The following is a 25,937-nucleotide window of genomic DNA, read 5'->3' as shown; positions in this document are numbered from 1 at the left end:
TTTAAAAAGCAATGTGCCGGCCCCAGCTGTGGGATGCTGACTTCAATTTGGCATCCTATCAGGTACCTGATTACCTCACATTGCAGTCCCTTCCCCGGGAAACTTACCAGTAACAAATGTCCAGGAATAAGTCACAGGTCACAAAAGTCTGCTCTAAAAAACTGAATGCAGTTTATACCATGTTCCTTGTCTGCCACAAAAGGAATCCCCGCCTCCTTTGCATCTAAAGAGAGAGACCAGGGATGGTTAAACAAGGATGAATTCAGGAGTAACTTGTGGGTGGGGGGGAGCAGCCATGCTGTGCTCCACTTGAGTCCCGTGACGCCCCTTCTTTCCTCTCCTGACTTTTTCCTGCCCCTGAGACTTTGCCACTGTGCAATCAGCTCAGAATGCTTTTCTTTGAGTCCCTCACATAGCGGAGGGTCTTGTTTTGTTTGTTCTCAGCCTCAGGCCTTACCTCAAAGAGGTTTCCCATTAGCCTATCTCTCCTATGTAGGCTTACCCCAAGCTGTAGTTGTCTTGCCAAATTTTAAAAACATCGTTGTTGCCTATTCTATTAGAACAGAAGCCACACAGGCAGTAACCAGTCCTTGTTAGTCTTGATTCCTGCTCCCTCCCCAGTACCTAGGACAGAATAGGAGCTCAGTAGCCAGAATGTCCAGTGAATGAATGAGCCAATGGATACATCTTGGGAGTAAGAGAGCCAAGGCCGGCGGCAACAATGAGACACTCTGCCCCATCCCCTCCGCGATCCTTACAACCCCTTCGCTCCTGAGAGCAAGGCTGCGGAACCCGAGCCCAGAGCCTGCCAGTTTTCGGCTGCTCTGGTATGGCTGGCTTGGTGTCATCTCTGCAGTCACTTTAGGCTAATGTTTCACAATCCGTGGCTCATGATCCCTTGGAGGTTGAACAACCCTCCCCAGGGGTTGCCTTAGACCATCAAAACTATCAGATATTTACATTATGATTTATAACAATAGCAAAATTACAGTTGTGACGTCAGCAATGAGAATAAGTTTATGGCGGGGGGGGGGGGTTCACCACAACATGAGGAGCTGTATTAAAGGGTCACAGCATTAGGAAGGTTGAGAGCCCCTGCTTTAGGCAGCCCAAAGGTCATCCTAGGTGAGTTATTCATGTAGAGTTGAATAACCTCATGGCTGAGGTGCAGCTAACGCAAGCGAGTGACGTTGAGCTCTCCGAAAGGACACGGAGATCTGACTTTCCCTGGGGTGATGGGAATAACAGAGTGGCTCATACTGATCACCCAGTGTGGGCAAAGTGCCCTCTGGAGACTCTGGAGAAAGAAAGTGCCTCTGAAGATGCAGCTTTCCTTGTGCCTTCCCTAGAGTACCTATCAGAGTTTGACACAGCCAGGGTGGGCGTTAGGAACAAAGGCTACAGAGCCTGGCCCTGGGTAGAGAGCAAGTCCCTTTCTCAGAGTCACAGGCTGGGTGACCTGGCTGTTTTGGAGTAAGTTGCCTGGCACAGTATTCCTCCTCTGGTTCAACTATTATGTCTGGTAGTGGGACATTTCTAAATGGTAGATGCATTTCAAAGGCTTCTTCCCAACAGTCAAAGGTTCATGCAGTTGGCTGTGTAAATCCATCCTCATCCTCACTCTACCAGACTAGTTTGGGGGAAGCAAAGCCTTTGGGCTCCGAGTAGAAGGCTAAGAAGTCTCCCAATAGCTCCCGTTCTTACCCATCTCTCTGGAGCCTGTGGTGCTCAAGTGTGTAGCATAGTGGTTGAGGACAGAGGCTAGAGGGTAGGAAGATCTGGGTTCAAACTCTGGATCAGGCACTCCATAGCTGCGTGTTCCCAGTCAAGCCAAATAATATTTAAGACTCTGTTAAATAAACATTGCAGTAACATCTGCCCTTTGTGGCTCTTGCCAGGAATATATGAGTTAATACAGGTAAAACCCACGGTACCTGTCAGAGCTGCCTCCGTGTCGGTTGTTCCCATTTCAGAGGGTTAGACGTTAGCAAGAGCACTCACCATGTCTTAATGCACAATGCAGAGACAGCAGCTAACATTCCCTCGATGACATATGAACTATTATCACTACTGACAGGCTCTGCAGTCTGCCTAAGGTTTCTGGAAATCTTTACATGGACATTTTTAAACTTAAAATAAAATATACTGGACCAGGAAGGTTTCCCCGGCCCTGCTTATTCCGGCATCTCTGCCCTGTGCCCCCTAAAAGGGAAGATTGTCGTTCTGGACTTTTCTTCATATCAGGAACCTGGAAACAGCCAGCAAGAGCTCTCTGAAGGCTGTAGCCCAAAGCCTGGAGTAGATGCAGGTTCCCCGTTTGGCACACTGAGCTGTAGATGCCCCCAACGATGACTAAGGACATGCAGGCTTTTGTTCCTTTTGTCCTATGCATGCAAAGACCTTGGATTTCCAATCCAAGGAGCCATGGTTCATTAATACAGGGCCTAAAAATTCTGCTCAGTGTACCCAGAGGCTAGTGTTGTGTTCAGATCATTTGGAAAGGGGTGGTAAAGACTACAGGGACGGCTGAGAGGGGCAGACAGCACAGCCATTGCCTGTCTGATGCTCCACCCTCCCTCCTAATGGCTCCAGCTGAGGAACTCCTCTTTCTGCTTCCCTCTCCGTGAGACAAGGGGAGGGCTAGAGTCAGACCGGAGGTGCCCCGTGAAGCAGAGTGCAACTGTCTCTCTTGATGCTTCAATTTTCTGTCCCGCCCTTGTGACATCTCAGAACTGTGGACCTGGAAACAGCCAGTGGTGATCAACGTCTCCGTGGTCTGAGGCTCGCCTGCCCCGCACCAGGTGACCATGAGCACATCACTTGGCTGCTGAAGCAGCTTCGAGAGATGGAGTCTGGCAAAGGCTCCAGCCCGAGGTCTGGAGGAGGTGATGCTGGCTGCACCCAGTCCCACTCAGCTCATCCTTTATCCCTGCGGCTCAGCCAGTAATACGGATTCAAACCCTACTGCTCTCCTGGGACTTTAGACAGCTGCTTACTGAAGATTGATACTCTCCCGAAAGGAAGCTGGAAGCTTTCCAGTCCCACTTTGGCCCTCCCTGATACTCCCCCACCTCCCACTGAGGCCTAAGGGTTTAATACACAGCTGTATCAGGGTGGATCCAGAGGCAGGCAGTGCAAGCAAGCAGGGAGGGCGTTTCTAAGGCGATGTCCCAGTTGTTTCTAGTGACCCATTGACCTGACCCTCCCTGCTTTACGCAGCCCCAGATTGAGCCAAGCCTTTGGAGGGCGGCTTCACCTTGGGGTAGCTGGCCTGAGCCTACTGTGCTGAGTGGGAGGTTTGGATCCCACGCTGGATGGGCCCTGCAGGAAGGGCAGGGGAAGGATGGGCCAAGGAGGGCCTCATCACGGCTCTCTTTCTCAGAGGTCAGCAGTCAGATGAGGGCTGTGGGGGCCCCTGTTCTAAAGTGAGTTGAAAAATCTTTTAATTCGTTTTGACTGTAAGATGGGAATTGCCTTGACTATCTAACCTGACCTGGTGACGTGAAGTCTTTTCATCAGGCAGGGCAGTTCTTGTATGTAATCCTACTACTTGGGAGGCTGAGGCAGCGGCTGGGATTTAGAGGTTGCCTGACTATATAGTGAGACTGTTTCGTTTTGCTGTTTTGCTAATTTTAAAAAGCATCATGGGTTGCAGAGATGGTTCTGTCAATAAAGTGCCTGTCTTCACTGGGATCCCCATCACCAACATAAAAAGCTGGGGACCACAGGGCACATCTGTAATCCCAACATAGTAGTGGGGCGGGGAATAGGGATGTGTGGAGACAGGAGGATCCCTGGCACTCACTAGCCAGCTAGTCCTGCCCAGTCAGTGAGCCCCAAGGTCGGTGAGAGACTTTGTCATTAGAAAAAAAAAAAAACCAAAAAACAAAAACAAAAAAACAGGTGGAAAGTAATTGAGGAAGCCAGCGTCTATGTCTGGTCTCCTCGTATGTATGCATGCACATGCACATGTGTGTACCTACCTACACACACAAACTTGTGTACATGCACAGAGCACACACTCACATAAACACATTTAAGAAAACATCTCACAAACTGCAGATGCAGGGAGGGATTTGATGAAGAACATGGAGCTGTCCATTTGTCAGCTGGTGGCAGCCCTGACAGGGTTTTTCTGTATCCAGATCCTTTTCTTCCTGGCCAGCCTCACATCCTGCTAGGCTGCGTTGGCGGGCTTGTGTTGCTCATTATCTCTCCCCATCCTCTCTCGGCTCACTCCACCCAGGGGGGCTATTTTTAACCTGCACTGTAATGCTAGGACTAAGCAGGACACACTGCCTCCATCCACAGCAAACAGGGATGTCTGGGAAGGGAGCCCTCTTCCTCCCTCTTCCTCCCTCTTCCTCCCTCTTCCTCCCTCTCCCCCTGCATCCTCTCCTTTCATATTTATTTAGCATGTACTTCCTGAGCCTGCACAGGCTAGGAGGAAGAACCAGTGGTCCCCGATCTCCAGGTTGTAGTAGAGTCAAGGACAGGGTAAAAGAAAGAACACATATACACACACAGTACCCGGAAGAAGAAACTAGTGACATTAGTAGACGGTGACAGGTCTGTGTTGGAAAGAGAACAAGGGAGCCTTGGCCTGGGAGACTGTGATAAACAAGACAGAGAGACAAAGGCTATGAGAGGCGGTGGAAGCGGATATAGCTGAGGCCACGAGTAGGCAGAGAGTCTTCTTTTCCTGAGGTGGGAAGAACTTGGTTTGTTCTAGAATGGAACAGAAATCCAGGAACTGAGGAGGAAGTGGTCTGGGAATGGCTGCGAGGCACACAATGAGCAGATGATATAGGGCCATGCAGACCACTTGAGGCTTTACTCTGACCATTGTGGAGAGCCACTGGGCAGTAGGAGGCAAGGGCAATGATGGTGGTTTAAGCCATCATTTGTCCCCTGGCAGAAGAACAGACTCAACAAGATAGTGGGAAAACTGAAGGGAAGTATCAAAGACAGTGGTCAGAAGGCTGTCCTAGGAGGAACAGGCTGGCAGCTCCTATTTGCCATTCATTGAATGTTTTCCCTCCAAAGGCTGGCAGAGTGTATCCACAATCACAGGATAGAGCAAAGGAACATCCAGCCCCCATGTCACAGGTCTTAGTAGAATCTATATACTCTAGATAGCCTATTCCCTACAGCTGTTATCTTCACTGGCTTTCTAAGTATCCGTTTTGTCCAACACTGCCCCCCTCTGAGTTTTCTGGAAGGTGTATAAATACTATTCTCTTTACACCATGGTACCATCTCTGTCCTTTACATCTTTGGATGGGGTGTAAAGCCAAATGGGGCAAATGTACTTGTGTATATATGTATGTATGCATGTGTACGTGTGCATGTATGTGTGTGCGCATGTGTATGCATGTGTGCATGTGTGTGTGCTTCTCTTGCTATGTTGCAGACTGAACTAGCCAAGAGCCTATGTATATGCTAGTAAATGTTCTACCACTGAGACACATCCTAGCTCCACTATCATGTTTTAACATCTGCACAGAGAAGTCTTCAGGGAGGCCAGCAAGACGGTTCCATGATTAAAATCATCTACTGCCAAACATGACATTCTGAGTTTGATCCCCAGACCCAGACAGTGAAAGGAGAGAACGGACTCTTGAAAGTCAGCTGACTTCCACACATGGCACCCCCATCCACAACACATGCACACTATAAAATAACGTGATTTTTGTAAAAAGCCCAAGAGACACAATACAGTAGTTTGTTTGTTTGTTTGTTTGCTTGCTTTTCAAGACAGAGTTTCTCTGTGTAGCTTTGGAGCCTGTCCTAGAACTTGCTCTGTAGACCAGGCTGGCCTCGAACTCACAGAGATCCGCCTGCCTCTGATTCCTGAGCGCTGGGACTAAAGGTGTGCGCCACCACCGCCCGGCACAATATAGTGTTTTACCAGCAGCACAGCATGAGTGAGTCTGTTGTCTTTTCACTTTTAGTTTTCCATTGTTTTGAATATAGTGTCTGCTTCACAGTGAATACTCAAAATCTTCTTGTTTAATTACTTTCCTGGATTAATGAGAATATGTCACTCAAAATTATTTTTGGATAATTGGAGTAGTAAATTTTATGACTGGAAAAGTAAAATAAAGCTTAAGAAATTTTAAAAAAAACAAAAATACTCATTATTGTTAAAATATTAATAATGTTGATTTATACCTTTGTAGTTTTGTTCCTGTATTTACGTGTCTCTTTATTTACCAGCCAACTACTTCACACATAAGTAACAAAATTGTATATATATATATATATATATATATATAGAGAGAGAGAGAGAGAGAGAGAGAGAGAGAGAGAGAGGTCTATAGATAGGCTTTTCATTTACTTTTTAACTCAATAAACCACAGATAATCCCCACCCTACTTAATATTCTCTTGAAACAGCATTTTTAGTTGTGAAAACATATATATTCCTCTCGAATTTTTAGTGAGTCTCCTACTATTGGATATTCAGCTTGTGATGACACCGGTCAACAGTTCTGCACTGACTGTGATTCTTTTTTTTTTTATTTCTTATAGTTTATTTAACTTTAGTTTATGTGCATCGGTATGAAATGTCAGATCCCCTAGAACTAGATCTTCAGACAGTTGTGAGCTGCCATGTGGGTCCTCTGGAAGAGCAGTCAGTGCTCTTAACCACTGAGCCATCTCTCCAGCCCCCTGACTATGATTCTGAAGAGACATTTATGCATAGCTACCTCTGTGTTTGCGTTCTATACCAAATTTTATAGCGCAGGTGGCTCATAAGTAAAGAAGACTTATTTCTTATGGTTCTCAGTGATGGAAAATTCAAAATAAAGAAGCCGTCAGACCTAGTGTCTGAAGCAGGCTGGCTTCTTCTCCCACACAGCAGAAGTGATGGATCTCCCACAGGTGTGGGCTCCACCCTTATGGTCTACTTACTCCAAAAGCCCTCACCTTCTAGTATTATACTGATGAGGGGAGCTCACCATGTGGATTTGGGGACACATCAACATTCAGACAGTAGTGTTCATGTTACCATTGAAAAGGCCCATTTAAGTACAAAGGGGAGGATATTCCTAGGCCTTCTGTCATGGGCCAGCTGGCGTGGTTTTTTGCCACTGTCCTTCAGAACAGGCAGAGCCCAGATTCCTTGAAATCCTCCCATTTCCTCAGTGTTACTCATTACTCGTCTTTTGAGTATGTTCTTGGTGTAATTCTGCCACAGTGGGGTAAGTTAGGAAAATCCCTATTGGGACTAAACTGTGGGACCTGAACTGAGAACTGATTTCTTTGCAGCCTGGCCCCTTGACAGCTGCTGTGCCCACAGGAGATCCTTTCCTTTGAGCTTTCGGTCTCTGGGTATCAACAGGAAGGATGTTGGGTAGAGCAAGTTGTGAAGGTGGGGGGAACTTACACTCAGAAGTGGAAAACGACCTCCCATTCCTTTCTGTGGAAACCAAGGAACATGAACCCTAAAGCCACTCAAAATATTCTCTCTCTTTATCGCTCCCTTTCCTCATTTGGGATTGGAGGGGAGGGGGAGTGACTATATCTAAGCGGTTAAAGATAGCGGTTCTTTTCTCCTTCCTTCCCAAGAACTGGGCTGGCTGGATCAGAGCTAAAATTAAATAATTCTGTTGTTTGCAGCTGCATAAAGAATTTAGTCTTCCTTTTCATGGAGCCAGCTGTGTTTTATAACTGTCTATTCTCCACTCTAAACAAATAAAGAAAGGAAGAAAGAAAGCAGGACTGTCTAGATCCATCCTAAATTGCTCTCGGTTTTATAGAACAATCCAGAAATAACTAGCTCTGCTGTGCAGACCACAGAAAGAGCTAACTTCACCGAGGCCCTGTGCCTTTGGGAGCAGACTGCTGTGGACAAACACGTAGGAGGTACTCAGTGGGCTATGCAGGGGGCATAGATGGGCAGACACTTTTCTTGCCAACAGAAAACTGCGAAGGAAAGAAACAGAGCACGCGTTTATTCTAAACACTGGCCGGTGCTGCAGGAAAGGCCAGAGGAGAGCAGACAATTAAATGAACAGGTGCTTTTTGTGTTTGTCAGTTGGATGTAGAGAACATTCTTCTGAATCACAGCTCTTGGCACATGTCACGGTGGAACTGGGGAGGGATTTAAGTCACCACTGTAGGCACTATGTGTAATAAAGCACAGCTGACGGCAAGGCCAAGCTTTCCCATTTCCGTCTAGCTATGGGAGCCATTCCAAAGTCTTAGTACATGTAGCGGTGTCTGCTCAATATCAAGATCACAGATAGCACATCCGACTAGATGGCAACACACACTGGGTATGCGCTAGGCTGGTGTTGGCCAGGGGCCTGCCACAATGCAGGACAATTAATGATAAAATGACTTTTCTTGGGACTAAAGTGATGGCTTGGTGTCTACAGAGTCTGCTCTACAAACATGAGAACTTGAATTTGATCCTCAAAACCCACATAAAAAAAGCCGGGCATGGTTGCACTCTTTCATAACTAGCATTTGGGGGGACTGGGGACAGAGACAAGTGGATTCCAGTCAGTGAGTGCCGCATTCGCTGACAGAGCCTGGCTGATCTTTTGGTCTAAGGTGGGGAGTGAGAGTGGAACATGGCCTTCTCTCACACATCTCTCACACATATACAAAAATGCACAAGCACGCACACACACACTTCTGCTTGCACGTGCATACATACTAACACAAAATAAACACAACAGAATGGGTTTCTTTTCTTAGACTATTACAAACCTTGGACGGAAACGACAAGCTGTGTTAATTACTCCTTTTCATGGCTGTGACAAAGGCCTGACAGGAATGCTTAAGGGGAGGAAGACTTAATTAGGCTCACAGTTTTAAAGGGATTTCGGTCTCTCATAGTGGGAAGGATGCAATAGCAGGAGCAATCTGCCCATAAAACTGAGGCTTGTTCACACCACGGCTGACAAGAAAGGCTGAAGGAGGAGCCAGGGGTAGGTGCAATCTTCCTACAGTGAGGCACTACTTCCTAAATGCTCCAGAGCCTCCGAATATAGCAGCACAGGCTAGGGACCATGTATGCAAAACACAGACTTGTAGAGGCCAGTTCAGATTCAAACCATCACACAAGACAAGCACTCAAAGAAGGAATAAAGGATTCCTAGGAAAGCAATACACCATGAAACCAGGAGAGAGGGTGAGAGGAAGGAGGAAGGAGAGTGGAAGGAGGGAGAGAGAGAGCTTATTGGAGGGACCAAGAGAGATTTGTGTGCTCGGTGTGGGGGAACTCGGTGTGTGACACAGGTCTTAGAGAATGTGAAGACTTTCTATTATATTTTATTTGTGTGCATGTTTGTGTGTGTACATGAACAGACAGGTACACATGCATATATATGCAGAGCCTAGAAGGGCTTGTGTGCGTGTGTGCGTGTGTTCTCACACGTGTGTAGGTGTGTGTCTCAGTCACTGATCTCCTGCTGTGAAGAGACATTGTGATCAGGGCAACTCTTCCATGAGAAAGCAATGTGTTAGGGGCTTGCTTACACTTTCAGAGACTCCGTTGTTCATTATCATGGCAGAGAACATGGTGGCACGGAGGCAGCCACGGGGCTGGAGAAGGAACTGAGAGTTCTACATTCTCATCCATAGGTGGAGGTTGGGGGAGACTAGTCCTCACATAGGCTTTTGAAACCTCAAAGCCCATCCCCAGTGACACTTTTCCTCCAACAAAGTCACACCTCTTAATCCTCAAATTGTGCAACACTCCCTGGTGACTAAGTATTCAAATATATCAGCCTATGGGGGCCATTCCTATTTAAACCACCACAGTGGAGTGTGTGTGTATGTGTGTGTGTGTGTGTGTGTGTGTAGACTGGAGGTCAACTTCAGATGTCATTCCTCAGAAACCATTTACCTGTTTATTGAGAACTGGAACTTCCCAATTGGGCTTATCTATCTAGCCCACAAGTTCCAGGATCGCTGCCTCTCCAGCACTAGGGTTACGAGCCTGCACCACCCTACATGGGTACAGTAGATTTATCTCAGGTCCTCATGCTTGGATACCAAACACTTTATTGACTGAGCCATCCTCTCCACCCCCACCCCCGTCCTGAAAAAGGCTGTTAATGAGCAGGAGATGGAGAAGGATCTTCCCAGTCAAGAGACCAGCATGGACCAAGTTGCGAGGGCGGGGAGCACTTGGCACACAACAGGGAGGAGGGAACAGACCCACACTGCTAGGGTGGGGAAGAGTATCACAAGAACGAGGCCTTTCACACCAGTTTCGGGGTCACTTAGATGCTTGGCCAAGAACTTAAAATCCATGAAGGAGAAAGTGAGGGAAAGTTTCCCAGCCCAGGATCAGCAGTGCTTGCAGGCTTCCTTCAGAGGCGGGATCTCACAGCATGGGGCATTAGCGACAGAGTAGCAATTCTGGGAGTCTTGAAGTGAACTCTGGGGCTCCTCTTTGTGGTCCATCTCCAGCATCTAGGTCCATCCCTCAATCACTAGGATCCGTGCTGTCATTCCTCCAAGATTTGATCTCTTCTTAAGGCTTCCCCAAGACAGAGTGTGCATGATATGGGGACCAGGGCTCTCTGGACAAGGTGGGAGTCCTCCACAGCACCCTCTCTTCCGCATATCTATCTTTGCTCTCCACCACGTGACTCCGCCCTTTCTGCTCTGTCCAAGCCCATCTTCACAGCCTGCCAGATGGTCAATGGGTGGATGGGTGGCTGTCCCTCATCTTACTTGAACCACACCCACAGGCAGGTTCTGCATTTGCTCTACAGATAGATTTGTGCATCCTCTCAGCGAATGGCTCTCCAGTCCCACAATCAGAGATAGGTCTGATGACCCATGGGCCAAATCCTCTTCTTTTTCTTCTTCAAGTAACTTCAGAGCCAGTCTCACTCTTCAACATCCATAGCTTAAGTTTCAGATTTTTGGGTCAGTTTTAATTCAGTAACTGTTGTCCCGCTGGAACTGTCCTGAGACATATTTGGTGAGAAGGCAGTGTTGGAGCCCTGGCCTACACTGATGTGCTATCTAGCAAAGAAGACTGACTTCAGGATGGGGAGCCGGCTAGTTGCCAAAGTGCTTGTCTCACATGCATAAGGATTTGGGTTCAATCCCCAGAACCCTCATATAATGCTAGATGTGGAGATCCAGTCTTGGAATTCCAGCACTGGGAAGGAGGAGGCAGGAGGATTCCTGGTGCTTGACAGCCAGCCAGCCTAACCAAACCACTGAGCCCCAGGCCAATAGGAAATTCTGTCTCAGAGGAGGTGGATGACATTCCTGAGGGTGACTTCTGAGGTTGCCCTCTGACCTGCATACACTCATGCACATGTACCTTCAGAGAAAAGGCAGACATGAAGCAGGAGCTGGAAGATGGTGACGTCTCTGCATGGCTTCTGCTTGAAACCTCTACCAGACTGTCTTCCCAGAAGCATCTTCCAAACTTTCTTCTCAAAATCTATCTATCTATCTATCTATCTATCTATCTATCTATCTATCTATCTATCTAATATATATATCAAAAATATCTATACCGGCCTCACCTTTGTTTACTTGCAGCAGAGTTTAAGCTTACTGGAATGACATCATTTGAGGTCCTCTATAATCTAATGTCAAACTCGCACTAACCCTGGACATCCCTGTTAGCCCCTCTGCTCAGTGGCCTCAGGCTGGGGAGATGCCCTCTGTTTTCCCATGAGCCTTTGTTAAAGTGGTCATTTATTCTGTTCCCCCATGTGCAATGCCTGTTTGTCCTTCTGGCAGAGACGCCCCATTTTCCACACAAGCTCCCTGCCCCATATCCTCAGCTCCTAGTACTGCCCTCATGGCACTTAGCAGAGCCTGATTCGGCATCTGTGATTTAGCTTCTCATCCATTCTCAAAGACACAGAGACTATCTTATCCATCCTGAGTTAACCATAACAACAAAAGTAACAGCTATGAGATGAGATTCAAAAAGTATGTTTTACTTACGAGCCAGCCTCTGGGATGGCTGCTTCCCTCTAACTGGGTAACAAACATAAGGGTAGAAGCTATGGCTGCTTACTGTTAGAGATGAGGTGACTAAGCTCGGACTTTGTGGCTTTAAATCCAGGAAGCCTCACATTGAAGCCTAGGTCTCTAGCCATGATTCCAGCTTTATTCTCTTGCCGTATGTCTAGTCATGTTTCTTGCCCATAATATCCTTCACAGGGTGGCTCACTGACCAGACAGGGATGCCCAGAGCAGCCTATCCGAGGTCATGTAAGTCACAGCCACTGAGACTTGACAAATGCCCATTGTTAGTGCCCACATCTTCTCTTGCACTTATTAGCTAGAGCAGTGGTTCTCAGCCTTCCTAATGCTGCGGCCCTTGAATACAGTTCCTCGTGCTGCGGTGATCCCTGACCATAAAATTACTTTGTTACTTCATAACTTTAATTTTGCTACTCTTATGAATCGTAACTATCTCTTATGCAGGATATCTGATATGTGACACCTATGAAAAGGTCCTCTGACTCCCAAAGAGGTCAAGGCTCACAGGTCGGGGGCCACAGATCTAGGACACAAGGGTAACAGTTTCCAATGGAAAAGCGAACGTCTTGAACTGGTTTACCATAAAAGATGTGATGGAAGTTTAGCTAGTTCAGACTCTTTGGATCTAATGTGTCTTGGGCAGTGACATGTCCCATCACACAGCCTACTTGGACCCAGGCTTCCGTGCAGCTGCCTCTGCCCAAGCTGAGAGGTTGTGTGTAACAAAGCACTGCCTCTTCTTTCCCCCTGACTAGACTCCGCTTCCCCAGGGGAGAGCCCTGTGGCTCCTGGGCCTGTCCCCATGTGCTACCCTGCTCGGATCCAGACAGGCCTGCTTTTGTGAGCACGAGTGGGTGGGTGGCCCTCTGCGGCAGCCCGAGTCAGCGGGAGCAGGGCCAGACAGGAGGTCGGGTTGGAAAAGTTAGGAACGGGAAAGTGTGGGAGAGCTGTACGCAGACAGCCACCCGTGGGCCTGCCGGTGCTGCCTCCATTTCTTTCTGAGGCGTGAGTTAAGTGAAAGTGGGATCCAGAGCCTGGGTTCCTCAGGGCTCCCGTCCATCCACCATATCTGTTGGTAGACAAGGCCACCTGTTCTGTTCTTCCCCTTCTTTGCCCCTTCAGTCTGTGAGGGACTAAGAAGTTGGTAGCAGTTGCAGTCCGAATGTCTCCACGAACTCTCATGCTGAAACATAATCCTGCATTGTCAGATGTTCAGAGGTGGGAACCAGAAAGCCCCTAGGCGGGGTGGCTGGGGCATGAGGGCCCTGAACAGCCTCATGGAGTAATGAGTTATTACATGATCTCCAAGGTAGCTCTTTAAATTTGGGTTTTTTTCCTTTTCTTTTTGGTTTTACCTTCTCTCTCTCTCTCTCTCTCTCTCTCTCTCTCTCTCTCTCCCTTCCTCCCTCCCTCCCTTCTTCCCTCCCTCTTTGAGATAGTCACTAATGTAGACTGTTCTTAGATTCACTATGTATCCAAGGAAGATGACTTTGGATTTCTGGTCCTCCTGACGGATACTGGAATATGCCACCTCACTAGGGTTAGGTGAACCCAGGACCTCATACATGTCAGGAAAGCACTCTACCAACTGAGTTATATCCTTGCCTCCAGGATACGACTTTTCTTTGCTTTTGCAGTTTTTATGTTTATTTACTTGTTTATATGTGTGCACGTGTCCATATGCACATGTTAATACAGGCCATGTCACCTGTGTAGAGCTCAGAGGACAACTTGCAACAGTTAATTCTCTCCTTGTACCATGTAGGCCCTGGGCACTGAACTCAGGTCATCAGTCTGGGTCTGGGCCACCTCATGAGCCATGACTCTGTAATGGGTCTCTCTTGTCATCTGATGCCTTATGTTGTCAATAGCCCTGAGGAGAGTGGCGAGTTCCCGATAAACGTGACCTCTTAACTTTGGGCATCCCAGCCTCCAGAACCGTGAGCAAAATCAACCTTCACTCTTTCCAAGTTACCCAGCAAGTGGCTCCATCTAGCAACAGAATGTAGATTTGCTCTGTTCCTTCCCTTAGCTTGAGCTTGGCTTGGCTTATCAGCCATGTAGGCATCGCTATATGCTACTCTGTATACCACGGCTCAGCTTAACTGCCATGTTTTTAGAAGCCACACCAGAGGACGCACAGACAAACAAATGCGACAGCTGATGAAAGAGGATGGGTGTTGACTGGTCTCACATAGCACACCATGCTTTCCAGACTGACTCAAAGATGCCATGCTGCTGGGGTGCTCAAGAGAGCTATAGGGTACACAGGACAACACAGGATCCTCTAAGGATCAGGAACAAGTATTGGGAAGATGGTTGTCTGACATGCCCCTCAGCCCATCAGTGATATTCCAGTTCCATTATCTCTTGGGGGCAACTGCAGGGCCCATGATGTCACTAGACAGCCAGTCCTCTGTATTAGGGCCACGGGCTTGAGGTTCCAGCTGAGCTTCATTCAACAAAATCGGGCTTTCATCACATATGCAGAGTGGCTCGCCACTGACAGAGTCATGGACCCAGGGCTGATTCCCTGACCTTGAGTTATAAAACAGGGACAGTTAGAAAAGAAATTGCAGGAGACAGCCTTGTCTCCAAAGAGAAGGGCTTGCGGGCAGCCAGTCTGGCTAAAAGTCAGTAGCTCCATCCTGAGTGTCATGAAACAGAGACAGAGCAGTGAGCCAGAAAAGAGCAGACAATGCTTGCTCCCCGCGACCTACCCCCAGGACTACTGAAGAGAGGCTCCAGAGCCTGGGAGAGGCCTCTGCAAGAGTCCCTGTGCCCAGAGGACTGTGGGTAGAAAGGACCTGTCTGCAGGTACAGGGAGACTCTGTGACAGTCGTTGCTGTTGGAGATATAAGGCTATAATGATGACGATGAGTGAAGCTTCCTAAGTATCGAGGGGAGAGGCTTGAAGGAGAGGAGGAAAATGAGGGTTGGAGAGATGATATCACCTAACCCAGTTCTCACTGAAAGTTGTAATGGACTCAAGACCTCAGGGCCTTGGCTCCTACCCACCAGGTAAAGGGCTTACCAATGCCAGAGAACAGATAATGAGATATCTATGGCCCCATGCAGCAAACCGCTACCCAGCTCTGTGGCTACTGCTTACTGGATGCCTGTTTCCGCATCTGGCCAGACCTAGAGTAGTGTAAGTCATAAACCATTTTGTGTGCCACTAAGGGAAAACGCCCCGTAGCCTGACTCTAGAGACGCCAGCCTACTTACAATACGTGCATCTGAGGCCATGATAGATTCGGCGCCCCAGTGGGACAGGAGCCCAGCTTCAGCTTCCACACCATCCCAGCAAAATCCTATCAGTACAGGAGAGGACACAGGCTTAGAACAGTGGCATGTGCACCCACAGCAGGTGGCACAGCCGGGGAGCCACAGCACTTGATCTATTCTATGCCCAAACTCCATGCCCTAACCATCAAGCCATACTGTCACCCATTCCTTCTTCTAGGCTTGGCAAACAGAAACCACAAAGGAGCCACCAAACTAGGAAAAGGGAAACCTCGTTGTGTCGCATCCTTTCCCATCCAGGCTCACTCGTGCCAGGCTCGCTTCCATCTCAGGTTCCCTGGATTTACACAACCGTCTTTGGGTTGTGGAGTTAGGCAGGCACCTTCCACAGGAAGATCTCAGAGCTCCGGCCATCTGCTTCCTGGTTCACAAGCCTGCTACCAGGGATGGGTCTTTTCTTTCTTCTGACCCATCTCTTTGTTTCCCAGGCCTCCATTTGTGATTTGTGCCAGATTTTGTAGAATCATCCTTGACTTTGACCCTCATCCTTCCCACATCTTTCTTGCCTCTTCCTGTCTCCCTCATCATCTGAAGCCTTCAGCATCTCTCTGTCTTCTTCCAAAGCTTTATTCATGTCTTAATCACTTCCTGGCCCATTTATACCTCCAACTCGTAAAAGGTTTCTTAGAAATCCTGCCTGTTAAGATGAAAATATGGGGTGAGAGAGGTGCAATGAAGAGATGTCTGTGTGTGGGAAAAGGCAACTGGATATGTCTTCTTGCTCTCCTTTTGGCTCCTTGGCCTCCCCCATTGACTATGGGTCACACAGAGACAATCACCTCTTAGCTTCCAACTCCTATCATCACTCTGTATCTCTTTACTCTCTGCCTTGACCTTTTGGCTCTCCTTCCCCAGTTTCCATGGTGAACAAGGTAATTATATCAAGTCTCCCCCATCTCTTCAGACACCCTTGCTCTCTCCCTTCCCGGCCCCTGAGTCATCCTTTCCTGCCACACCTCTCTTCAAGCCTTCCCCAAGATGAAGAATAGGAGTTGGCCCTTGCCCTGTCCTGATATTACTCCATGCTTCAGAAAGACAATAAAATCATGGCTTGGAAACACTTCCTAACTGACAAAGCCTTTCTATTGGCAATGGCTGCCCCCTCCTCCACTGACCTTCTCCTCCCTCAGCCTCTCCCTTCAGAACCCATTCTTAGAACACTCTCAACTCAGCTAACTCCCTCACATGACCCTACCCAGAGGAACTTGGAAACACTGCCATGTCAATATGCTTTCAGGCCTTGTCGGTTCTCTGTCTGTAGCACTGAAAGGCAGACTGTCAATATGGGGCTCCTTGGTTGTAAGCTCCCTGTGGGGTATAGAGACGCCTGCTACATTTCACACTCTCCACACACCCATGTGTCGAGGACTCAGGTACCAAGGATTGGGGTGAAGCTCAGTGGTACAGCATTTGCCTAACATGTACAAGGTTCTGGGATGGACTCCCAGAAACCTCAGCACCAATATAAAAAGAGAAGAAGAAGTATAAGGAATTTCTAATCATCACTGAGAATATGTGTGTCCATTTAAGATCGGAGCTCCACGGAGGCTCCTTTCATTCAATGAGCATTTATAGAGACCCTACTGTGAATTGAGTCTCGCGTTAAGCATGGTAAATATAACAACAACAAAAGTATCTCCAGCTTCTTGAAGCTTGTCTTCTAGCAAAAAATGCCATTGTAAAGTGATTATATTGTCACCCACCTAATACTGGACTGTTGTAAGTGTATTAGCAATAACTTAAAAAATTTTGAGACAGTGTCTCATGTATCCCAGGTGGATCTCAGACTCATCTGTAGCAAAGGGTGGCCTTGCACCTTCTGAGGGCTGGGATTTTACATGCTCTGCTAGCTCATATGATGCTGAGGACTGAAGCCAGGACCTTATGCATGCTAGGCACGCACTGTGCCAGCCCAGCTACATTCCCAGCTCCACGTTACTAAAATAACAGAAAGCTATGCATTTGGAGAAAGAGGGAGAGAGAGAGATTAGGGTATTTCAAAACAGATTTCTAGACATATAATTCACATATTACAATTAACCGTTAATAAAGTAGGCAATGCAGTAGCTTTTAGGACATTTATAGAATCATGCAATTATTGTCACTATCTACTTTGGAGAAATTTTCAAAGAGATATACCTATTATTTCCTATTTTTCCCATTCCTTCACTCCCTGGCAGTAAGCAATTTACTTTCTGTTTCCATGGATTTGTCTGGTCTGGAAATTTCATACACGTAGAATTCTAGGCTATGTGACTGGTGTCTTTCACACCATGGTTCATCGTGCTGTAGCATGTAGCAGAACCTGTTCCTTTCAGTAGCTGACTAATTCATCACATAAAGGTACTTCTTGGCTCCGATGAGTAATTCTACCAACATTGGCAGACTCGTTATATGTGAACATATGCTCTCCTTTCTCATGGGCATATACTTAGGTGTGGGATTGTTAGGTTATGTGCTAACCCTGCACTCCACTGGTTGAGGAACTGCCACCCTTTCCCAGGCTGGCCACACTGTTTTGCATTCTCAGAAGCACCATATGAGAGCCCCATTTTCTCCACATCCTGGTCAACACTGGCTGCTGTCCACCTTGTCCCTTGAAGTCCTCTTAGGAGGTATGATGTGGTACAGAACTTTAGACTTAGCATTTCCTTGGTGTCTAAGAGCATCTTTGCGTGTGGAGATGAAAATGTCTGTCCTATGTTTGTGGGGCAGGTCCTGACTGGGGTTCGCAGCACAATACCCGCCGAGTGTCAGGCCCTGCATTGACTACAGCCCCGAAAGAGGAAGGTTTTGCAAAGATGAAGCTGTACTTTCATTGTTCCTCCCTGTCCCACAGCTTAGAAACTGTTCCAACCCTCTCAGAGGCTGAGACAGCAGGACAGAGAAGAAAGAGAGACACAGAACAAAGAAGACAGTTGATTCAACTGCCCAGACCTGTGGGCATTACACTCTGCTCAGGTGCAAAATGGCTTGCACTCTCATATCGCATGGCAAGGGTGAGGATGAAACCTGGCAGACACAAGATGGTGCTTGTGCCACTGTTGGGGCTGTGGGTGGGGGAGGCAATGTCTCTGTCTCCCAAGCTTAGAACCAAAGATGAGGTTGTATAAGAAGTATGGTAGGGTCGTCTTTTGCTATACAAACATCCTGGTGAGTTGGAGGTACACTAAAGACAAAGTCATCCTGAATTGTCGGTCATGGTGGGGACGAGTGCTGAGTTTGAGCGAGTACATCAGCTGGTGAGTGGGTGGACTCTGATACTGTTCCCACATGATGTGAGCCAGAGGCCACTGTGGAGTGACCCCACAGTGGGGTCAGGGGCAGACCTCCTGGGTAGGGAGGCAAAGGCCCACAGCCAGAAAGCGTTGGTCAGCCAAGGAGCCGCCCTTAGCCCCAACACAGCCAAAAGAGACCAAAAGCCCCGGTCTGAGTCATAAAGCAGAGGAATGGGCAGACCAAGGCAAGCAAAGACCAGACTGAGACCTAGAACAAGGGCCCTGGAGGAACTTCTGGGGGGACAAGTTCTTCTCTCCTAGAGAGGCAGAGGGACCCTGGCTCCTCTTTCCCATCACCCCTGAGAGGACCAGGGAGGGCAAAGCTGGAGGAGTCAGAGGGACAACGTGTCCCTCACGTTGAAGATGGCCTAAGAAGATGGATGATAGCCAAGGTGTTTTTAACCACTTAATAGTCTGAGTACAAGAACCAGAAGCCATGTTCTACAGCGAATCCAGGCTCTGGTTTTCACCAGAGCTCACCAGCGAGTCCCCTGCACCTTTCTGATGAGATGAATTCATGTTCATGTCCTCAGCCATTTTCAGTGACAGCTGGGGTCAAAGAAGACTCTAAAGCAAAAAAAAAAAAAAAAAGCTTTCCTCTTTGACCAGCAAAGCCAGCTTTACGTATATGTCCCTGTTGCTTCTGGTGACCATTCCTTCAGAAAGCCAGTCAGAGGCATTTGGATGGGCCAAGCTTAAAGAAACATTAGTTCCCTATTACAGCCTGCCTGGCTTTTGAGACTACTTCGTCCCAAATGTTAGGCCAGCTCTTTCCATGTATCCCGAGTCCTCCCAGCAACCCCTGCAAGCAGATATAGCTGTGTATACTTCATAGACAAAGAAACTTGGGTCCTGGTGAGGTTTACCAGGATCTGGGTAAAAGATTAGGCCTGTATTTGATTTCACTGTAGGAGGCTGGGCACTTAGCTGCTCTGTACACTGGTTCTCTTCCGCTAAAAAAATAAATAAATGAATGAATAAATAATAAATAAATAAATTCCTTGAAGACAAATACAAAAATACAAAAATGCTTCCATTTGTATAGTACATGCTCATTTCACACACATACACACGCATACACACACATACACACACATACACACACATACACACGCATACACACACATACACATGCATACACACGCATAAACACATACACACATATACACACACATACACACATATACACACGCATACACACGCATACACACGCATACACACACGCACACACAAAAGGTGGTTAACCAAAGTGGTAGCGAGCCTGAGCACTTATTTCAGCCATCTTCCACACACACGAGCCAACGCTGTCTGCCACAAGGGTTTAGCACTATTGGTTTTGTAACTGTTCCTAAAAGACACCATACTTAGTTCACTTTTTTCTACCCATGCACACACGTGTCCACTCATCCATGTTTCCATCCAGTTTTTCACTGTATGGGTTTTCATCTTATGGGGTGTTTTTGGGGAAAATTTTATCTATTTATGTATTGTTTCTTAGGTATTAGTGCTCTGTCTGCACATAAGCCTTCATGCATACTTGCTGGAAGAGGGAGGGCATCAGATCCCAATACAGATGGTTGGGATCCACCATGTGGTTGCTGGAAATAGAACTCAGGGCCTCTGGAAGAGCAGCAGCCAGTGCTCTTAACTGCTGAGCCATCTCTCTAGCATGTCTTGTAAGTTTTTTAACTTACTGTGTGCCAGGCATTAGCACCCAAATGTCCAGGAGGGTCCCCACTGTGAGTAGTACAGTCAAAAAACATCCCCCCCCTTCAGGCAACAGTACATATAGATGCCATGAATGTGGCTCTCTGCACCCTACCCCTTCTTTTCCTTCTGGCCTTGGCTTGCTTGTCTCTCTTTGAGGAATCTTGTCTGTCAGTCTTACTCTTTATTCATGTGTGTGAATGCATGTGAGTGCATGTGTGTGAGTGTGTGAGTGTGTGTGAGTGTGTGTGTGTGAGAGTGCGTGTGTATGAGAGTACGTGTGTGCGAGTATGTGTGTGTTCCTGCTACAGTGTGGCCCCTTCAACACAAAGACCAGAGTTCATCACAGAGGCATCTCTAAGGCCTCACTCACCTCTAGTATCTAGTCTGTTGCTTGAATAAATAAAGGTTTCTGTATTCATTCAAGTCAAGTTGCGAAGCTTGGGCTGGGTCTCTAGGCAACGATAAACAACAGTGGAGATTTGATCAGCGGTCAGGCACGATCAGATCTGTGGTTTACAAGGAAAGGCTGGCAATGCTGTAGAGGAGGAAAGAGGAAGGGGAAGAAGAGAAAATGTAAAGGCAACTTCGCTGGTACGTCGGGAATTCGTTGACCTGAGCTAGGACAGTAACGGCAGGCAGGAAGATGTGATGGCTAGCACCCTCACCAGATGCCCGTGAGTAGCCGGAGACAGGAAATGTGGCCACATCTGCGCCGTGGTTGACTTTGCAAGCGCTGAACTTCTGTCAATCAAGAGAGTAAGGCAAGAAGGGGAGGACAGCGGGGTATTTTCAGGAATGAGTCCCTGGTGACCATGGTATTCTCCTAATACCCTCCTTAGTCCTGACTTGGGAGGCTCCTTGGAGTTGGTGGGAACTGTGACTCTGGGGGATCAGGGTGAGGGGCAGGATGGAATCTGGGGGACATGGTTGTCTCTGGGGTGAACAAGGGCACTCAGAGAGTGAGTATAATATGTATAATAATAAAGACCCTAGGATGGGTCCCTGGGGCTACCATACTTCAAAGAGTGGCTGAAGGAACAGAAACCAGGGTAGAGTGTTAAGAGAAAGAGTCACAAGCCAGAGTTACTGGAGAGACGAGAGAAGGGAGGAGTATCTGGGGATAGGATTCAAAGTTCTGGCCATGATGTTGACTTCCTTTGGGAAGCTCAGATGAGGAGCTGAGAGGGAAATAGGGACGAGGATTCTGGGGGAATTCATCAGGTAGCAGGAACTTGCATAGGGGGCAAAGGCAATGTAACAGGGCTGTAGGGAGAGTCAGGACATCCAGAAATGGCAGCAAACTTCTCAGAGCTAGAGATGTGGAGAGTAGCAAATTGAGTTCTCCTCATCTACTCATCCCACTTGAGCAATTCATGTCTTTGGATTTCTTTCCACGTCCTTAACACAACGCACAGGTGATTTCTAGAGCAGTCACGAGATAATCCCACACACGCTGCTCTAAAGATTCCATTTCTCTGTTCTGAAGTGCTCGTATATGTCTACCATTCGCTTGGCTAATAACTTATTTTATCCCTCCATTATTGATGCATCATGGCTTCGGGTGTTTTTCCCCTGCAAGCAGTTCTTCGGCGATTTTCACACCGCATCTTAGGGAACTGGCATGAGTGGCTCTGCGGGACAAAGTCTTAACACCGGCTTGCCCACAACGGTTCCGCACATAAGCAGGCTGTTTCCCAAAAGGGTTCCTTGGATGCGTCCACTCTTCCATGAAGGAATGAGAATAAACAGTGCGGGGAAGAAAACAGACCCCAAGCAAGTTTGGAAAACGCAGACAAGGGTTTTGTTTTTTAAGTATTCCAACTTCATGACTGCACAGTTTTCTTTTTAATTAAGATGTCGGCTGTAGAGGATGTATTTATGCAAAAGTAACTCTGATTAACCTGATAATGGGGAAGATTAAAGATGGAACCGCTTCTCAAGGTCATAAAGTAACAGTCCACCTTCTCAGTCTGACCGGACTGTCTTCTCCACCCAGTCAATAGTGAATGAGACACCGACTCCTCACGGCATGTTGGGAGTATGGCTTGTCATCTGTTCACAGAGTTCAGGGCCATCGAGATTCAAGTCCATTGACGTGTTTTGTGAACACCACAATATCCCTGGGATTTGGTATTTAACCTGTAAGGTCTGCTTAATTATTTTTTCACAGTGTTATCTTTGGCATAGACTGGAGAAACCCTCTCTGCTCCCTGCAGAGAACACAAAAGCATTCAGAGAAAAAAAAAAAACAAAAAACAAAACAGGAGACCAAGTGCCAAGAACCCCTGAGTCTCACTGTGGAGGTGGCAGCACACTTGTCTGATGGCGCCCTCTTCTGGCCCTAGGCTCTATCGCACCCACCCCAATTCCAACCCAGTCAAAGGAGGAGCCTGATTTTTCAGCTCTCCCACCAACACTAACATCAACAAACCCTTGCTTTTCTGAGGCCAAAGCCACCAGGAACCCAAGGTGTTCTCTCTCAACATTCATGCTGTGTTTTCAGGTCGGGCAGGGCTCCTCTCCAGGATTGAGTTCTTGGTGACTTTGATTTGTTAATGGCCAGGAAGAAAATCCGTAACTTTGGATATACAGGAAGTGGGTCAAGAAATCAAAGCAGAACAGAACAATGTTACACACTACAATTGCGTGTGAGCACAGTGTGCCTGGGGCTGAGGTTTTCTACCAACTTAACTCTGCAGAAGTAGTTTCTGAGGACCTACTGTGTGACAGGAATGTGCTAGAGAGTGTCTCTGAGGAGGTCAAACTGTGATCACATCACTTTGCACAGGCTAGTTGGGCAGGAGTTTGTATTGCGAAGTACTTGGACGTCTCCCAGCACCTTAACCGCTTACTGCGGTTTGGACGTTAATCTGTGTTGTCTTGTGACTATTAAATTTACTCCTCACCAGTTCTGAAGTGGCTTCCTTCTAGCTCAACTGGGCTAATCAGGCCCGAAGGAAGATGCTCAAGGTCTATTGTGATAGGAGGGTGGAGCCAGCATGGAAAAAAAAAAACCAACTGTTTTCCCTGGAGCCCCAAGAGCAGAGCTGAGGCTGGGACCCTTTGGATGTGGGAGTCTGTGGTTCCCTGGCACTAAGTACATAAACGCTGCCGGGTGAGCCACAGGCCTGTAACCCTCGGCTCCTGCTTAGCCGCCTTGCCCTGCTCTTCCTGCTCTTCCTCTGGGCAGAAACAGGGCCTCCCTTGCCATTTTTTTTTCCAGGGGCCAATCAGGCAGACAGAGGGGTGGACCCAGGCTGCTCTAGCCAGGCCTCAGTATGCACAGAGTAGAAGACAGAGATGACAGTACGGGCAGATGAACTAGATATGTCATGCAAGAAAAACATGAAAAGTGACCCAGGCGAGACCAGGGCTGCAAGGAAGCAAATTCCATACAGCGTCCAGTGAGTGTTCACTAGTTACTTGTGCCCAGACTCTCCCTAGATTCCAGGACCTTAGAGAGCCAGAGATCTAAGATTCATAACCATAATACTGACGCTTCTTGGAGAAACAGTGTGTCCTAGTCTCATGGCTCGGCAGGCTATCTCTCTCTTCGCCACCCGGAAACCTGGCTTTTTAAGAAAGCTACCACTCTTTCTAAAACCATCCTGCTTTCCAAGACATCTGGAAGAGGACTGTGCTTTGTAGAATGGCTCCATCGAAAGTTCCGACATTTCAGGTGCCCTTTCTGAAGTCACGTGGTTCGATTAAGCCCAGCTCATTCAGCCCAACTCACCAGATATTTATTGAGCTGAGCAGAGGGTGAGGGACAGACCTGGACATCACCCTCAGGAAATTTACAGACTGAGAGAGAGTGAGACAGGGCAGACAGAGTAGTTCAGCACAGAGGGGAGGTGTGAGGAGAGGTTGCCACAGCCGGAGCGCGTCCGTGGTGTTTCTGTCCAGCCAGACACTGACTGGAAAATTACTCAAATAAAAGTAGAAATTTAGCCTCTGACCAGCGCTGTGGAGGAGAGGCGGATGGGACTGTGCAGCTGTAATGCCACATCTGGCTGGGGCAGAGGGGGAAAAGTAGGTGAATTAGCTGTAAGAGTGTACCGGGCATCAGAGGGATGGAATGGTGGCAGGAGGCCATGGAGTATAGCTGTATTTGTCACTTGTCATTGTGACCAAACACCTGATAAGAGCAACTGAAGGGAGGAAGGGCTCACTTTGGACTGGGGGTTAAAAAGGGATCCAGCCCAGCATGGCGGCAGGAGTGTGAGGCAGTCAGGAGGCTAAGAGGTGACAGGGGCAGAGCAGCCAGCAAAGCTCAAGGCCAGCCCCAAAGGAGCCACTTCCTCTTGCAAGGCTTCACCCCAAGATTTTATAAGCGGTCAAATGTCTTTAGACACACGAGACTAAGGGAGAATTTCACATTCAAATTATAGCAGGATCTAAGGGGCCAGAGAAAGGCTGATGAAGCTGAAACACAAGGCCAGCAAAGTCAGTGACCAAACCCCCAATGGGTGTGACTGATAGTGGTCTTCACACCCCTGAGCTCACTTCTTCCTCTAGACCCCACGGTGTGGGAACGGATAGGCTTTACTTCCCCATCAGTATCTGCTGTTAGCACCGTTCTTATCTCCCATTTCCCAGGCTGAGCCTACAGGGAAGGACCTACCAGGCTAGTGGACGCTTCTGCTCAGCAGTTCACATGAATCTGCGGGCACCAGGCCAGGAGGTCTCAGAAGCCGTGGAAATTAGCGTAAATGTCTGTAAAGGTAACCACTGGTTTTCTGGAGACATTCTGAATGAATGGCTGGTTAGCCAGCTGACCACAAGATTTAAAAAAAAAAATCCAAGCGTTTATCCTGAATCCCCCAAAGGAAAGAGAAAAAAAGACGGAGGAAGGACAGAGCCTTTCAAGAGAAGACCAGCTATAAATGGAAAATGCCACTAAAGGAAAACAAACCTTACTCGATGGGAACCCATTTTTGACTCTCTGTCTGGAAATCCAGGGCAGAAGGAAGTGGAGGGGACAGGGAGTGAGCAGATCTGCCCAGGCTAAACCACCCGTTGCTGGAGTGTGTGTGTGTCTGTGTCTGTGTGTGTCTGTGTATGTATGAGTGTGTACACATGTGAATGCACTTTGACAGGGCCATGGTAAAGGCAGCACCCATACAGCTGCCATCCAGATATAGATATCCAGGCTCTTGGGGTTGTACCTGCTGGCCCATTGCTGGCAGGGTGCCCAGCATGCGATACGGGGAGGAACATTGGGGAGCACTGTGAGGCTCTAGGGCACATCTGCTTGCTTCCTCAGAGGGTCATTGTGCCCGTGGATGGGATGATCCACTGGGTGAGTGATTAGTCAGTGGTCACTGCTCTCTCTGGACTAAGGCTGACCCTCTAGACTCAAGGCTCACAGCTCCAGCCCCACAGCACACTGGAGAAACACTGGTAATTTCTGTGCGCCGTGGTGCTCTGAATTTCTCATTAGAAAAGGAAGACACTGTTACTATTTCAATAGCCCTACCTACAAATATTGACATTTGTAAAAGGCAACATCTGGGGATGGCGTGAGAATGATGAGTTCCTTCTAGGGAGGGCGCACATCAAATGCAGTCCTGAGCTCCAAGGGATGAACATGGCCACTGTACAAGGCAGTCTCAGAGGATAACAAAGCCCAGGATGTTGTAACCGTCTCAGCTTGTAC

At 47.8% G+C, this 25,937-nt stretch overlaps 1 protein-coding gene across 8 annotated transcripts in view; it reads left to right on the top strand.

Annotated features, from left to right (window-relative positions):
- Fgf1 (fibroblast growth factor 1) overlaps window positions 1–25,937 on the top strand; it is a 100,429-nt gene that overhangs the window by 21,481 nt on the left and 53,011 nt on the right. The window contains exon 3 of one of the 8 annotated variants that reach the window (XM_038329344.1): window positions 18,130–18,289. The exons of the other annotated variants lie outside the window; for them this stretch is intronic. The gene's annotated coding sequence lies outside the window, so the exon portion shown is untranslated. The remainder of the gene's footprint in view (window positions 1–18,129; window positions 18,290–25,937) is intronic. 8 annotated transcript variants of the gene reach the window in all.

This window comes from Arvicola amphibius, chromosome 5 (assembly GCF_903992535.2).
Source record: "Arvicola amphibius chromosome 5, mArvAmp1.2, whole genome shotgun sequence".
In the NCBI taxonomy this organism is placed as follows: domain Eukaryota; kingdom Metazoa; phylum Chordata; class Mammalia; order Rodentia; family Cricetidae; genus Arvicola; species Arvicola amphibius.
The sequence above is the reverse complement of the archived record's forward strand: the minus strand, read 5'-3'. Positions and strand labels throughout refer to the sequence as shown.